General features: G+C 46.7%; 2 pseudogenes; both read left to right on the top strand.

Annotated features, from left to right (window-relative positions):
* The first annotated feature begins 113 nt into the window (after window positions 1–113).
* On the top strand, window positions 114–1198 carry LOC119843060 (annotated as a pseudogene).
* Window positions 1199–4556: 3358 nt separating this feature from the next.
* On the top strand, window positions 4557–5566 carry LOC119842933 (annotated as a pseudogene).
* The last annotated feature ends 4091 nt before the right edge of the window (window positions 5567–9657 follow it).

Here is a 9657-nt window from a genome sequence, read left to right as displayed (position 1 = left end):
CCCCATGAGAACAGCCTCCAGTAGTGTATGTAGTGTCTCATATTCACATTGTCTCTCCACCAGGAGACCATCACCCTAGAGCCTGGGCACATACAGGAAGTCTGGTAACGTACGGTACATGCAGAGGACACCGATCTGCCTCAGAGTTGGACACCTTCTCCCCTACTCCATGTCAGATTCCAACACAACCGACTTCACCAACCCCTCCACCTTCATCCTCCTGGGCATTCCTGGCCTGGAGGCGGCCCATGTCTGGATCTCCATCCCCTTCTGCACCATGTACGTCATAGCCATTTTTGGGAACTTCACCATCCTGTCCATCATAAAGACGGAGCTGAGCCTGCATGGACCCATGTGCTATTTTCTCTGCATGCTGGCTGTCACCGACCTGGTTCTGTCTACATCCATCCTGCCCAAAATGCTGACCATCTTCTGGTTCAATTAGAGGGAGATAGATTTCAGTGCCTGCTTCACCCAGATGTACTTCCTTCACTGCTTTGTAGTGATGGAGTCTGGTATCTTAGTGGCCATGGCTTTGGATTGCTATGTGGCCATCTCCCATCCCCTGAGACATACCACCATCCTGAGAAACTCCGTGGTGGCTAAGATCGGCCTGGCCGTGGTACTGCGTGGTGGCATGATCATACTCCCCTCTTTCCTCCTGGCGAGGCAGTGGCCATATTGCAGAACCAACATCATTCCCCACACGCACTGCGAACACATGGCTGTGGTAAAGCTGGCCTGTGCTGACACCAGCATCTCTAGTTACTACGGCCTCTTTGTGGTAGTCTGTGTGATGGGTCTGGATGGGATTTTTATTGCCGTGTGCTATATCCAGATCCTCAGGGCCATCTTCAGCCTCCCCACAAAGGACGCCCGGATCAAGACTTTTGGGACCTGCGGCTGCCACCTCTGGGCCACCTTAGCCTTTTACATCCCAGGTCTCTTCTCTTTCCTCACATACCATTTTGGCCACAATGTGCCCCTGCATTTCCACATTCTCATTGGCAATGTGTACCTCTTGGTGCCCCCCATGATAAACCCTATTATCTATGGTGTGAGGAGCAAACAGATCCGGGACAGGCTTCTCCAGCTCATTACTCATAAAGGGGCTACATTTTTCTTTTCGTGCTTTGGCTCTCAGACCAAGTTCCGTGCAGATTTGGGTTGTGAGCTGGTGCTGGGCCCTCTTCCCTGAATCACTTACTGGTCAGTGAGAGACATTAAATAATTTCCTGACCTTAGTTTACTTTGTCAGCGTGACAAACTGTGGAATCGGTCTGTGTACATCTCACTAACTCATAGCGTTGCCACATTTCTAATTTCTGGTAACTGGACCCATGAGGTCCTGCCCCCTGCCCTGCCTCTTCCTCCAATGCCCAGCTTCTGCTTCGCATCTCATCTCAAGGCTCCACCCACTTCTGGGCTTTTCCCCGCAAGGTGCTGACCCTCTTGCTTGCTCCTCTTCTCTTCACCCTCTTCACCCGTCACTCGCTGAGTCTCCTCCACCAGCTGAGTTCCCTCTGCTGTGGGTCAGAGACAGGATCTGCTGCAGCCTGACAAGGACCCTGCAGTGAGTGCAGGAAGCACGCAGTGTTGGGCTCATCAGGCCATTCAGGAGTGGGGAGGGAAGCCTGGAAGCCGTATAAAAGCAGCTGAGGGTTGGGAGGAGGGTTGTTTGGCAGGTGGGTGAGATTGTGCATCATACAGCTTTTGGGCCCTGAAGTTTGGTTACAAAGTCCTGAGGGAAGAGACCATTGTGTGACTTATTTCTTTAGCTTTGAGATCCTTTTTGTTCCTCCCGGCCAGGAATCTGTAGCAGGCAGGATCCATGCAATGGTTATGGGCTGGGACCCCATTTCCCTAAGCCAGGCCTTGGGGTCCAGGCAAGGGATCAGTTTTGAAGATAGGTGGATAACAGCTGAGAAAGGCAGAAGGATCAGCCCCTGCATTAGCTGGGAAGGCAGGATGCTGGGCAGAGGCCGAGGTGACGTTGGTACCTCACAGGGAGGGAGATAAATGGCACACCTGCCATTAGCCAGCTCTTTACACAAATACACAGCACCTTATCTGGAACTACAGGGCACCCATTGCCCAGGGGCTGAAGCTGAACAGTGAAGCTGAGTCTAACATTCGCTCTGCATGATGCTTTTGATCATTACATCTAGAAGCTCTTTATCTAGGCTGCTAGCAGTATTATCCCCATGTCATGGACTGACTGACCACACAGTGGTAAAGTGATTTACACAAGGCCACACAATGAGTGGGCGGTAGGGCTGAGAATAGGAACCAGGAGTGCTCTGGCCAAAAAGTGGCACCGGTTCTTTGACCAGTACATCACCAATAGTCATAAATTCAGACACATGTGAGAGTCATACCTTGCAAATCATAACTTTCCCACTGACATGTGAAAGGACATATTTTGTACAAGATTTGTTACAATTGCATAACTGTAGTAGCAACAGCGATTTCTTAGGAATGTGTATTTCTGCAATATCGTTTCTGTTCTTGCCAGATTCTGTGAGCCCGTGCCTCATACCAGGCCTCTGGTACAGGGGCTTATGTCTCAGGCTCCCTTCTTACTACAGTAACCACTTTGCCAATCTTTGAGTTGTCTGCCAATTTTATATACTGTGATTTTCTATTTCATTCCATATCATTGATAAAAATATTGAATAGCATTGGGCCTAGAACTGATCCCTGCAAAACCCCACTGGAAACACCCCCATTTCCTGACAATGGTCCCCTGACAACGGCTTTCTGAGATCTAACAATTAGCCGGTTGTCAGCCCGTTTAACATGTGCTCTACTGATGTTGTACAGTGTTCATTTTTTTTATCTGAATGTTTTCCCCTGCTAAATCAAATGCCTCAGAGAAATAGAGTCTATTGCATCTGCACAGTTCCCTTCATGAACCAAACATGTACACTCATTGAAGACCTGTTTTCCATAAGCCATGTTGTTGACTAGCATTAATTATATTCCTAGATTTTTTATTGAACTAATCCCTTGCCACATTTTTCCTTTTTTCCAAACCTTGTCAAATCTTTTTTTTTTAAATATTCCTTTTTATTTTTTAGTAGCTTATGTTTAAGACAGTACTGTCCTGTATTTGTTTTCTATTTGGCTCTGCTGCTGCCTGATTGCATACTTCTGGTTCTGAATAAGAAGTAAAAAGAAAAGGAGTACTTGTGGCACCTTAGAAACTAACAAATTTATTAGAGCATAAGCTTTCGTGAGTTACAGCTCACTTCATCGGATGCATTACGATGAAGTGAGCTGTAGCTCACGAAAGCTTATGCTCTAATAAATTTGTTAGTCTCTAAGGTGCCACAAGTACTCCTTTTCTTTTTGCGAATACAGACTAACAAGGCTGCTACTCTGAAACCTGAATAAGAAGTGTGGTTGATCAGTCACTTCGTAACTTTAAGGTTCTACTGAAGATGGTGTTTAACGCCCTTCTTGACTGTTCATAGATTGAAAAGTATTTCATCATCTCATGTGATATGAGTACCTCGTACTGCTTCTTTCCACACGCAGAACAAAAATATTTCTCGAACACATTTACCTTTTCTGCAACATTAACAAGTTTCCTTTCTCCATGTAGTAATTGGCCTAAACATTTCACAGGAGGTATTTTTTTCTTAATATACTTAATAACATCCTTTTTCTTATCCTTAACCCTGCCAAGCATAGATTGTTTCCTGATACCTTTCATTTCCTTATCAATTTTCATCAATTCCAATTTCTATTACTTCCCGTCTATTTTCCCTTTTCCCCCATATGTTATATATTGCTTTCCCATTGCTGCCTTCCCTTCGCCAGTAAGCCAGATTTTTAGAAAAAGCTGTCCACCTCCTTAACTGTGGAATTGTGGCTTTTTGCTATTTAATAAACTCCTTCTAAAGAACTCCTACTTTTCATTCCCATTTGTCTCTCCTTAATTTTCTTTCCAATGAGTTTTGTTGATAATTTGCCTCAGCTTTGGGGAATTAGCTCTTTTGAAGCATTAAGTATCTATACATATTCCAGCTGGGAACTATTCTCTGTTTCTCCATTTGAATGTACTCCTTTCCATTATTTTTTCACTCTCAGATTTTGAGCAAGAGGGTGAATGGGGAACTCCTTACAGCATGGACTCTCTAGCCTGGGTTTCAATGCATTAAGGAACAATGATGGATAACCAGTATCCACACTCGTGTTTCCTGCTGGTACCTCTTAAGGTTTTCCACACCACAACATGTAGGAATTATTGACGCATGGAGCACTATCAATTCTGGAATTGGTATTAGTAGGGTCATTTTTTCATAATTTATTTATCTAAATAATGAAAATGTCATTTTTTTAATATGTGAAGAGCGACCAATCTGCTTCACCCATTAGAACAGTCTCAAGTAGTGCATGTAGTGTCTCATATTAATATTCTCTCTCCATCCAGGCATCTGTACTGGAACCATCACGCGAGAGCCTGGGCACATACAGGAAGTCGGGGGAACACAGGGTACATGCAGGAGACACCGTTCTGCCTCAGAGTTGGACACCGTCTCCCCTACTCCATGTCAGATTCCAACACAACCAACTTCACCAACCCCTCCACCTTCATCCTGCTGGGCATTCCTGGCCTGGAGACTGCCCATGTCTGGATCTCCATTCCTTTTTGCAACATGTATGCCATAGCCATTTTTGGGAACTTCACAATCTTGTTCATTGTGAAGACAGACCCAAGCCTCCATGGACCCATGTACTATTTCCTCTGCATGCTAGCTGCCACTGATCAGGTCCTGTCCACATCCATCCTGCCCAAAATCCTGAGCATCTTCTGGTTCAATTCCAGAGAGATCGATTTCAGTGCCTGCCTCACCCAGCTGTACTTCATTTACTGCTTTTCAGTGCTGGAGTCTGGGATCTTCATGACCATGGCTTTGGATCACTATGTGGGCATATGCAATCCCCTGAGCCATTCCTCCACCCTGACAAACCCCATGGTTGCCAAGATCGGCCTGGCTGTGGTGCTACACAGTGGCATGCTCATACTGCCCTATCCCTTCCTGGAGAGGTGGTGGCCATATTGCAGAACCAACATCATCCCCCACTTGTACTGTGAGCACATGGCCATGGTGAAGCTGGCCTGCATCAACACCCACGTCAGTAGTTATTATGGTCTCTCTGTGGCAATTTGGGTGATTGGTCTGGATGTGATTTTTATTGCCGTGTCCTATATCCAGATCCTCAGGGCCATCTTCAGCCTCCCCACAAAGGATGCCCAGCTCAAGACTTTTTGGACCTGCTGCTCCCAGCTCTGCGCCATCTTAACCTTTTACTCCCAGTTATCTTCTCCTCCCTCACCTACCATTTTGGCCACAATGTGGACTTGCCATTCCATGTTCTCATTGCCAACGTGTACCTCCTGGTACCCCCCACACTAAACCCCATCATCTACGGGGTGAGGACCAGACAGATTCAGGACACGCTGCTCTGGCTCTTTACTCTTACAAGGACTAAACTGTTTCCTAGTCCTCTGGTACTCAGACAGAGCTCTGTGCAGTGCTGGCTGGTGACATGGTGATGGGCTCTCTTCCCTGAATCGCTGAATGGACAGTTAAATAGACCTTAAACCCTTTCCTGACCTTACTGTGCTGTCTCAGCATGACAAACTGAGGAATCGGTCTTCGTACAACTCTAATTCATAGGGTTGCCATCATTCTAATTGATGGCAACTGGACCCTGAGGCCTGTCTCTGACCCACTTCTTTCACCAAGACCCGGCCCCTGCTCCACATCTTCCCTCAAGGCACAACCCATTTTGCTGCTCTTCCCTCATGTCCCCATAGGCTTTTCCATTTCTTCCCTCTAAGCCCATCCCTCTTCTCCCATCACCATGCCACTCGCTGGATAATCTCCACCTTCCTCCCCCACCTGAGCTTCCTCTGCTCCATGGCTGGGAAGGGAGCTGTTGCAGCCTGACAAGAAGCCTGGCTGCAGGTAGGAGGTGGCCATGGATGAGCAGGGGCTGCCATGACCTGATGCCTCTCTCTGCCCTGCAGAAACCGGACACTGCCAGGTCCCCTTTTTGACCAGAATTTCTGGTTGAAAACTGGATACCTGGAAACCCTTAATGGCACCCGGACATAGAAGACAAAAATGTGACTGTCTGGGCAAAACCCACATGGGTGGAAACCCTATTAGCTCACATTAGATTGTATGAGCTGTCTGTATCCTTATGTCTTTCGGCTTTTACTGTTCTCTTCCCTCATGCTCCTCATAGTCAGGGACAGGAGGCTGGGACAGAGGCAGCTATCTATACATACATTGGTCATTAAAGACTCTCAACACCTAAGCAGATTTTGCTGGGACTAAAGAAGGGAGTAATTGCATTCTAGATGAAGCCAGTTTCCCCCAACTTTTCTGCAGAGGGGTTGGCGTGGAAGGAGTGAAACCTCCCCAGAGAGGAAACACAAAGAGAAGTTGTTCGTTCAGCCCTTTAAAAACACAGAGACTGGATGTACCAGAAGAAGCTGGGGCAGGAGAGAGGCACACAGGTGGCAAAGGGGACTGTTTGGTTGCAGGGCTATGGCTGAAGCAGAGAGACAGTCTCCAGTGGGAGGAGATGCCCTGAGTTTCAGGACATACCAGAGGGCTCTAACAAAATCTCAAAGAATGCTCCAGGGTGGTGAGGACACAGGGGCAAAGAATGGCACACATGTGTTGTGTTTACCTGGATCTGAGTATCTCCTGTGCTGTCTAAAGTAGAGGAATTGTTTTAGCAACCTCACTTGCAAAGCCTGGGTGCTTTAGGAATCATGTGCCACAAAAGAGAGAAACTGGAAACAGAATGTGCCCAAGTGGGAGTTCTGGGAAGGGTGTGCTGAAGCAATTGGAGAGTCTGGGGGAGCTGGGCCAAAACTAGACTCAGGGCCTTGGCGTGCAGGTCTCCACTTCCAGAGGGAGACGCTAGAATGGAAGCTCCACCCCAAGAGTGGGTGTAGAAATGCAGAGCCAGACGCAGGGCCTGAATGCTGCTCCGACTGAAAAGCACATGGGTCCAATGTGTGGGACCCAACCACACCTGCCTGGTGGGTGAGCAGTTGCAGGATCTTAAGTGAGGCTGTGACACCAAACCTGGAGCTGCTACATGGATGCTAGGGGGCTGTGTGTAGAAGGGAAGTGGGGCTGGGCAGGGAGGTGTCCACAAGATGTTATCTTCACCAAAATGTGGCCAACTCTCCTCTGCCCTCAGTGTTTCCCTGAGTACTCTGGTTTCCAGACTGATCCAGCCAGAATCCCTGAAGGAAATGTTTCCTGAACCAAACAGTGCTGGTTTTGGGTCAGGGAGATGATATGTCTCTCCGTTGGAAAGTGTTCCTAAGAAAAGCCTCTCTCTGCAACTTGTAAAGGGTATAGAATCATAGGTGCCAGTTACAAACGCTTAAGGGGATGTTATTCCATCAATTTCAGTGGCAATTGCACGTGTAGCACTGTGAATCGCTGCATCTGAGAGCTGATCTGGCTGGGCATGAAGGCAGTGCCCATTACTCTGGTTATTAATCCCAGTAAAACTACCCTGGCCATTACCATCAAACAATGGTATTGCAAACTGCAACTGGCTTAATTATTAACTTATCTGGAGGGATAGCTGGGCAGGTGGCAGTTTCATAGACAGTGCTGGAGGCTTCTCAAAAGATGTGGGCACTAGTAGAATAGCAGCTGCTCACCTGTTCCCTTCTGCAGTCGTGGGCATTTTGCGGCAGCAGGCATGCTACAAAGCTGCAGATCTACAGAACAATGGGTACCCCAGCTCCTACTGATGGAAGCAAAATGTGGGGGCTGAGAAAGGATGAGGAAATCTGGGCTGACATTTTCAGTGAACATAAGAATGGCCATACTGGGTCTGACCAAAGGTCCATCCTACACAGTATCCTGTCTACCGACAGGTTTAATTTCCATCCCACCATCAACCTCAGCTTGGACCAGTCCACACAAGAGATCCACTTCCTGGACACTACGGTGCTAATAAGCGATGGTCACATAAACACCACCCTATATCGGAAACCTACTGACCGCTATTCCTACCTACATGCCTCTAGCTTTCATCCAGATCATACCACTCGATCCATTGTCTACAGCCAAGTGCTACGATATAACCGCATTTGCTCCAACCCCTCAGACAGAGACAAACACCTACAAGATCTCTATCAAGCATTCCTACAACTACAATACCCACCTTCTGAAGTGAAGAAACAGATTGACAGAGCCAGAAGAGTACCCAGAAGTCACCTACTACAGGATAGGCCCAACAAAGGAAATAACAGAACGCCACTAGCCATCACCTTCAGCCCCCAACTAAAACCTCTCCAACGCATCATCAAGGATCTACAACCTGTCCTGAAAGATGATCCATCACTCTCATAGATCTTGGGAGACAGGCCAGTCCTTGCTTACAGACAGCCCCCCAATCTGAAGCAAATACTCACCAGCAACCACACACCACACAACAGAACCACTAACCCAGGAACCTATCCTTGCAACAAAGCCCGTTGCCAACTCTGTCCACATATCTATTCAGGGGACATCATCATAGGGCCTAATCACATCAGCCACACTATCAGAGGCTCCTTCACCTGCACATCTACCCATGTGATATATGCCATCATGTGCCAGCAATGCCCCCTGTCAAGTACATTGGTCAAACTGGACAGTCTCTACGTAAAAGAATAAATGGACACAAATCAGATGTCAAGAATTATAACATTCAAAAACCAGTTGGAGAACACTTCAATCTCTTTGGTCACTTGATTACAGACCTAAAAGTAGCAATTCTTCAACAAAAAAACTTCAAAAACAGACTCCAATGAGAGACTGCTGAATTGAAATTAATTTGCAAACTGGATACAATTAACTTAGGCTTGAATAAAGACTAGGAGTGGATGGGTCATTACATAAAGAAAAACTATTTCCCCATGTTTATTCCCACCCTCACTGTTCCTCAGATGTTCTTGTCATCTGCTGGAAATGAGGATCACTACAAAGGTTCTTCCCCCCCACCGCTCTCCTGCTGTAATATCTCACTTTTCCTGATCAGTGTCCTTACAGTGTATATGGAAACACCCATTGTTTCATGTTCTCTGTGTATATAAATCTTCCCACTGTATTTTCCACTGAATGCATCCGATGAGGTGAGCTGTAGCTCACGAAAGCTTATGCTCAAATAAATTTGTTAGTCTCTAAGGTGCCACAAGTCCTCCTTTTCTTTTTGTGTCTATTGACAGTGGCCAATGCCAGGTGCCCCAGAGTGAGTGAACCTAACAAGTAAGGATCAAGTGAGCTCTTTCCTGCCATCCATCTCCACCCTCTGACAAACAGAGGCTAGAGACACCACTCCTTATCCATCCTGGCTAATAGCCATTCATGGACTTATCCTCCATGAATTTATCCAGTTCTCTTTTAAACCCTGTTATAGTCCTAGCCTTCACAACCTCCTCAGGCAAGGAGTTCCACAGGTTGACTGTGTGCTGAGTGAAGAAGAACTTCCTTTTATTTGTTTTAAACCTGATACCCATTAATTTCATTTGGTGGACCCTAATTCTTATATTATGGGAACAAATATATAACTTTTCCTTATTCACTTTCTCCACACCACTCATGATTTTATAGACCTCTA

Source organism: Dermochelys coriacea, chromosome 1 (assembly GCF_009764565.3).
Source record: "Dermochelys coriacea isolate rDerCor1 chromosome 1, rDerCor1.pri.v4, whole genome shotgun sequence".
NCBI lineage: Eukaryota > Metazoa > Chordata > Testudines > Dermochelyidae > Dermochelys > Dermochelys coriacea.
This window is presented reverse-complemented; position numbering and strand designations above follow the sequence as displayed.